This window comes from Sorex fumeus, unplaced genomic scaffold (assembly GCF_029834395.1).
Source record: "Sorex fumeus unplaced genomic scaffold, SorFum_2.1 ptg000019l, whole genome shotgun sequence".
Lineage (NCBI taxonomy): Eukaryota > Metazoa > Chordata > Mammalia > Eulipotyphla > Soricidae > Sorex > Sorex fumeus.
This window is the reverse complement of record NW_026606076.1, coordinates 35,950,101-35,957,863: the sequence shown is the minus strand read 5'-3', so window position 1 is coordinate 35,957,863 and position 7,763 is coordinate 35,950,101.

Sequence of the window (7,763 nt, the reverse complement as noted above, 5' to 3'; positions counted from 1 at the left end):
AAAAGGTGGGTGGGTAGAGGAAGCACGTGTTCCAGGAGAAAAACGAATCTGAAGCGCTAAGGTCCTTCTGAAAGCTCCAGAAACAAGGGCAATAACCGAATGAAGAAAAGTGGAAACAAAAGTTGTTTTAATTTTTTTATGTGTTTTAGCCCCTTACCCGGTGGCGCTCAGGACTCCCTCCCTGCGGATCCGAGGACCCTTTGGGGTGTCAGGATGTGGGGCCAGCGCCCTCCCTGCTGACCCATTGCTCAGGCCCCTCACAAAGGAGAAGGAGTCAGAGCTAGAGGGAGCCTCAGTCTCCCCCAGATATGATGGGGCGGGTCAGGGCACCTCAGCGTTATCTTAGTTTCAGGGCGACGACCATCACCTGGTCAGTCACAGGGGTGGGTGGATCATCCCAGCAGTGTCCCCAGGACATCCTGTTACTGGCCCCCTTTCATTCATTAGGCTGATTGTGGAGTAGTGCTAAAGCATGGGATTTCCTCATCAAAGGGACCTGGGGGCGCATTCTTTTTCCTCGTTGGTGGGGGGGCGTGTTGAGCCCCACCTGGCTGTGCTCAGGGGTCACTCCTGGGGTTGCTCAGAGTACCCCATATCTGGGTCAGCAGCATGAAGGAAAAAACACCCTACCCTCTGTCCTGTCGTTCTTGGGGGGTGTCAGGTCTGGATGGGGGGTGGGGCTGGGCACATTCTTCATATGCTTGGGGCTTAAAAGCATTTGGCAGAGTCTTTGATTTTCACTGGTCCTTGTGCATTCAGTGGGTTCTGGGAGTTCAGGGAGGTGGGGAGCTTCTCTTTCCTTTTTTTATTTATTTTGCATTTTGGGTCACACCAAGCGAGGAATTATGGTTACTCCTGGTTCTAAATTCAGCAAGCACTCCTAGTGGTGCTAGGAACCATAAGCGATGGCCAGAATTAAACCCATGTTGGCCACCTTCAAAAGAAATGCTCATTTGTCTATGCTGTCACTCAGGCCCCAAGATGTGGAGCTTTCAGCCAACTCAGGTTGCGGTCTGGAGGGGTGCATCAGGGTGGTACTACAGTGGATCTTGCAAGCAAATATGCAATCTTAGCAGGAAGTAGCTTGGGCACTTCCAGAGTGTGCCCTAACCCCTCTAATAATACAATTTAGGATCATTATTGGCCACCACACCTTTATTCGTTTAAATGAAATAATTATTTAGTCTATAGGAAATACAACTGCAAGACTCAGTTACTTCTCCTACCTTTGCACTCAGGGATCACTCCTGGTGGGTTTCAGGGCACCGTATGGGATGCCAGGATTCAAACTTGATTTGGCCGAGTGCAAGACAAGCACCTCACCTGCTATACTGTGTCCCCAAACTCTTTCCACAGAAATTTCTCTTTTTTAGATTTTTAGGGTCACGCCCAGCGATGCTCAGGGTTTACTCAGGCATTGCATTCAAGAATCACTCCTGGCAGTACTGGGAGACCATATGGGACTTAGGGAATCGAACCCAGGTTGGCCGCATGGAAGGCAAATTTCCTACCTGCTGTACCATTGTTCCGGCCCCAGAAATGTCTTCATTACTTAATTTATTGTACTTTATTTGGCCACAGCAACACTCAGTGCTCAAGGGTTACTCTTGGTTCTGAGTTCATGCATCATTTTTAGCAGTGCTGGAGTGGGTGAGCCTATGTCCTGTTGCATATTGACCCCGGCTTAGCTGCTTGAAAGAAAAGCACCCTACCAACTTAATAGCTTTGCTAACCCTATGTGATTATATTTCCTCAGAAAAAAAGAATTTCTGCCTCACCTGTCCAGATTCCAAGCATCTCCACTGTCCATCTCTCCAAGACCAGGAGTGTGCCCTGCTGTTGAAGTGAGTACTTGCAGAAAGGGGGTTTTCCAGGGACCAGCTGCAATAGGTTCTAAATGTCTCACTCTTAGGGCCTGGGGCAGTAGTACAGTCAGGAGTGCGTTTGTCTTTCTTGTGGTTACCAGAGTTATCCCTGCCACAACATCACTAGTTGATATTGTCCCCTGAGCATCACTAGGTATGACTCCAACCCTCCCACTTCAGAATTTGTCTTGACACATGAGAATTTTTTATGCATCTTTTTGGAGTTGGAGTGTTTCTCCTGTCTTTCCCTCTCCCCCTCACCCTCTCCATTTGCTACAAACTTGGAGATAGTCAGAGACTCTCCCCCTCTTGTGTCTGTGTGTCTGAGATGCAGGGGGAGCCATGCCATGTCCCCCAAAGGTAAATCAGGTGCTCAGCCCTTTGAGCTCCTCTCCTTGGGTGTATCTCACTACTTGGGGAGAAGATGAGGTGAGATTTGGAGCCACACCTGGTAGTACTTGAGGTCTGTGTCCTGCTCTGTGCTCAGGGGACTAGTGGACACTGGATACAAGGGAAGGCCCTCTGGCCTTCCAGGTGACTGGCATCTGCTTCAGTCTGGTGTGCTCTCTCCTGTTTATACCTTCATGGAAAGTTCTTACCTGTGAAATTTTTAGAGCCCTTTCAACAGATGGCTGTTAAGGGAAAATGAAGGAGTTGGAGTTGGAGGCTCTTAGCGAAATTTTGGACTTTAAAATCTCATTTGGGTTAAATTTAATTTTTCTCTTTTTTTTTTTTCTTTTTGGGACACAGCGGTAATGCTCAGGTGTTATTTCTGGCTTAGCACTCAGGAATCACTCCTGGCAGTGCTTTGGGGACTGTATGTGAGTCCAGGGATCGAACATATGCCCTGCCAACTGTACTATCACTCTGGATCCAAGTATAATATTTCATCCTCTTTTTCTTTTATAATATCACGTAACCATAGGAGTAAAATCATAGTCTGAAAACCTGGCCTGTAAGCTCTGAGCATTTCTGGATGTGGTTCCAAAACAAAACAACAAACCCAGAGGACTGAGCGTTCAGAATATATTACTAGATTTCACACCTCTTCTGTTGGCAGTTAACTCCTCATTGCCTTTATTTGGGCAGGAGGAGGATTGGCTATGCGGGATTTTGCCAAACCCAGCAGTGCTCCGGGATCATTCCTTGGCAATTCAAGTTCTGAAGTTAAGTCTTTTGCTTTCATGCAAGTGCCCTGCCACTCACTCTCAGCTCTTCCAGACCGCTGCAAACCTTTGAAATTGTACCCTGTACTTCTGGCTTAGGTTTGCACCAGGAGGCCCCAGGTACCAGCAACCCTGCCCTGCCCTCTATCTACCAGGAGGGCCTCATCCCTGCCACTTGCAATATCTTTCTCACAAAGTTCACATTATTTATATAGAATTTGAATTCCTACAGTCAGAGATAGGCCAGGAATACAGGACCTGTCCTTGCAAGCAGTCTGCCATGGTAGTCTCCTGTAAAACGCAGGATTCCCCAAGCACCACTCAGGTAAGGTCAAAGTTCTGCCACCTGTAGCGCCCAAATCCAAACCTGCATTCTACAAAACTGGTAGGTGGAGGTTGACTTGTGAACAAATTAAGTATGCATATAGGTTTAGATATACACACATACACAAACACACACACACACACATATATATATATATATACATGTGTATATATATATATACACTAACACACACACATACATGAAATGAAATTCTGTCATGAATCAAAAAGGGGGATAACTAGGCTCTTATAGATAAGCATATATAGTCTTTGAGTCTTGGCCATTGATGGGATTACACGGCACCGGGGACAGTTGGTGGGTGTAACGCCTACATACTGGAAGATGGGAGATCTGGGTGGAGGAGGCCCAGTCCCAATACGAGCAGCTTGGAGATCTCAGCCCCAGGTCCTGCACACCTGGGTTCCTCTGCCGGTTCCTTCATGCGTGAGGCTCGTCCGAAATTCTAGAGAGTGGTCTTAAGCATGGCTGTGGCTCGAACCAGAGGTTGTGAGCTGCCGGGGCTCTGCTCGGGGTTGGGAGGGAAACTCAGCACACCCTCCTCCAAAAGGCACAAGTGAGAAAGCCAGAAACAGAGGCAGGAGACTGCGTGTTTTCTTTCAGGAGCAGGGTTTTATAGTCTCTGGGTCTTGACCATTGATGGGATTACACAGCACCGGGGGCAGTTGGTGAATGTAACGCCTATATACTGGAAGATAGGGGATCTGGGTGGAGGAGGACCATCTCTTTTCTCAGTCTCCTTCATTCCCCCTGTCTCCCTGAAGCTGCTCTTTTTCTTCTCTCACCACTACTCCAATCCACGCCTCCTCAAGGGAAGCGCAATGAACAATGATTTTCTAGACTTCCCCATCACCTGCAGTCCATGAAGAAAAAGCAGCCCTAAAGGTGTGTTACTAGTCTTCTTTGACCAGCAACTTAATTGACATATTTAGTCCTAATGATTACCATTCTGTATGAACATAGTAATAGACACTTTTAAACTTGTTGGTGAATCTCCTGGGAACTTCTCACCACAGATTCAGACTCAGGCCGGATCAATCATTCCCAATCCCAGCAGCGTCCAAGTCTAGTTATTACTTTTTGATTCGTGACAAAATTTGTCCATGACCAGGCTCTTATATATAAGCATTATGGTACTTTGACCAGGCCCATTTCGATCCCAGCGTAGCTAGCTCACCACTTGCCCTGGGTCCATCTAGTCCCTCATCGGACCCTTCTTTATGAGATTGAGGAAGTAAGGGCAGCTAAGGCTTCAGTCAAGAGAGCAGATGTCCAGGAGGTAATATTATCTGGAGACTATCAACTCTCAAGCTCAGGCTTTTCTTTGTAACTGTCTTCCTGTATCCATACAAAAAGCAATTGCTCTGAAATAGCTAACCATGCAAAAGACATTAAGGAGAAGAGAAAGACAATATTTACAAGTCAAAGTCTGATCAGTTGACAAAGGTAATTGAAAGGTTATGGGCAATCAAGAAACATAAGATCTCACCTGCCAGGGAGCAAGGGCAGACCACTATTATACTACAATACCTGGTGATCCTCAATGGTTTCTCTTGGCTCTGCACTCAGGTATTATTTCTGATGGTGTTCCTGGAAACTACAGGATCCTGGGGATTGAACCTAGGTTGGCCATGTGCAAACAACACCCTACCCAGATCTACAGTTGCTCTGGTCTCAGTTGGAGAGTTTAGATACATGTAACTGTGCACAGAATGTTGTATGAAAGGATAGAAGGGGCGCCTTGATGAAATCTTTTATAAGTGGGAATATGGGTCAGGTCCCAAGCTCTCCACATCCCATGAGACCATTCCGTTTACCTGTGATTTCTCACAAGGATGGTCACATTCCTGGATCCCACCCATGTTACTTTACTAATAATAGAGGTAAAAAAGGAAACATTTACGATTGGATAAAGCAAAATTCCATCCATCTATTAGTCAGATCGTGCTCAGGGGACCCTTTGGAATTCTGGACATTGTACTTAGATTGACTGCATGCAGCGCACTGTACTAGCGTGATACTCTCAGTTTGAAATCATGTTTCTGAAACTGCCTCCTGGGGTTTTCTTTGAAGCTGAGAGTCCACTGCTCGCGTGTTGTCAAGGGTAGAGCGTTGGCCAGACCTTGCTCTCTGATGTTCTTACCAGCCTTTGTTCCTCTTCCATGTCTCCAGCTCTCTGGGTTTCTGCTAAGCCAGTTCCTCTCTGAATCCCTAGGGTTGGCTTCGGAGTCACTGCTTTCATCCCCATCTGGATTTATTATTTCCCCAAGAAACTCATTGTCCCGTACCCTACCAGCTACCTACCTACAGAGCTTAATTTAATTTGACATGAAAACTCTCATGGCATAGACTAATGAGTGCAATCCTCTGTTCTTCTACATAGCAGTAGCCAGCCCTGGTGGAATGTCTCTTCCTGCACACTGTGATAAAGTGAGCAATTTGGCCCTCATCCCCACAGGGATGCCAAGACAGGTAGGATGTGTTCTGAGGGTGATCAGAAGATCACTCTTCCCATGTCCTTAGCACCATCATTTTCCCATAGAAGCCCATATTGGACAGAATTCCCAGAAATGTAAGCACTGAGGACAAACTTTTGAGTCCAGCATGACCCCAGTGGGACTATGTGAACATCCACACAGGAGAGAAACTGTTTAAGGAATGTGGGAAGGCCTTTGATGGATCCTCATACCTTATACATAGGAGATTTCATACTGGACAGTCCCTATGCCTGTAAGGAATGTGCTGTGGCCTTTCTCTGACTCATACATCTTAGTATGCACAGAAAAAGTCACACTGGAAAGAAACCATATGCATATACAGAGTGAAAGTCTTTGCTTATTCCACAAGCCTTAGTACACAGAAAAACTCACACTGGAACACTGGAGAGATAACTTATATTTGGGAGCAATGTAGGAAGGCCTTTGCTTCTTCCTGAAGTCTTAGTTTTCATAAATTCTGTTTTGCAGAAAACCCTTATATATGTGAGGTTGGTGGAAAGGCCTTTCATCTAAGGTCTTTCTGAGCATAGGAATGTTCATACAGGTGAATGAAACATTATTCGTGTCACTACTGTGGGAGAGTCTTCACTTACTTTTCAAAAATTTTTGTCTATTAGGAAACGCACATTGCAGAGAATCCATGTATATATGTAAGGAGTGTGGCAAGGCCTTTGCTTATTTCACAATCCTTTTGTGACACTGAAATTTTCATATAGGAGACAAATCTTATGTTTGTTATGACTTTTGCAAAGCCTTCACTTTCCCCTAACTCCTTATTAAACATAGGAAAATTCATTCTCGAAGAAGACATATGTAGGGGTGTGGGAAGATTTTTACTCAATCCTCAAGCTTTGCTGTGTGAGAAAAATTTTTCCTGGATTGAGGCCTTATATATGAAATGACTGCAGGAAGATTTTGATGCAATTGGCATAGCTTTCTGAACAGGAAAATTCACAGTGGAGAGAAATCTCATAAGTGTAAGGAATGTGGAAAGGTGTTCAGTTTGTCTCCAGCCCTTACTGCGCATGTGAAAAGTCATTTTGCAGTGAAAAATTACATCTGTCAGGAGTGTGGGAAGGAATTTTCCTGGATCCTTGGGCCTTATGCATAGGAGAATTCACACTGGAGAGAAGCTATATATAAATATACATATTTATATATGTAAGAATATATATATTTCTGTAAGAACGTGGAAAGTGAATTATTCTCACCTGCAACTTTAAAGACAATCCTGGAGGAAATCCTGTAGGTAAGGAATATAGGAAAGCTTTCATGTTCCCTCAAGCTTTAGTAAATATAAAAGTTATGTTGGATCAATCACTTCCATGATAACAATGGCCGGCGTCAGAACAGGGCCCTTAGGTAAAACAATTTTAGTTTCAACAAGTAGGTGGGGGATAGATACAAAAGTACAGTAAGGAAGGAAATAATCCTGTTATTTGTGAAAGCTTCCTGTGGTACTAGTACCGTAAGTGAAAGGTACTTGCTGATTATCCCCTGCACCATGGTTATGACAATGTCCTGGCATGTGGACTTCCCAGTATCTTAATTGGTAAATAATGGTTCTTAGTGATAAGGCAAGGTGGAAGGAATTAAATAAGAAGTAAATAGGTACAAACATTGCATTTTGCTGGGTACTGTCACGACTCACCATGGTTTCATTCTTTGCTGTGACTCTGACTTGGCTCAGAGGCCCTGTTTTGCATAGATCATGGCATAGATCAACCAGGATGCTGTGGTTAGCCTTTTTTGATGTTGTATAGAGGGCAAACCTCTATTCTTCAGGCCCTTCTGTGTTATGTTCTGGGAGTCACATCCCGCAGTTCTGTCCATAATTTGTGTCCAGGTAGAGCCACATGCAAGGAAGCACTTCATTCGCTGTAGCATATCT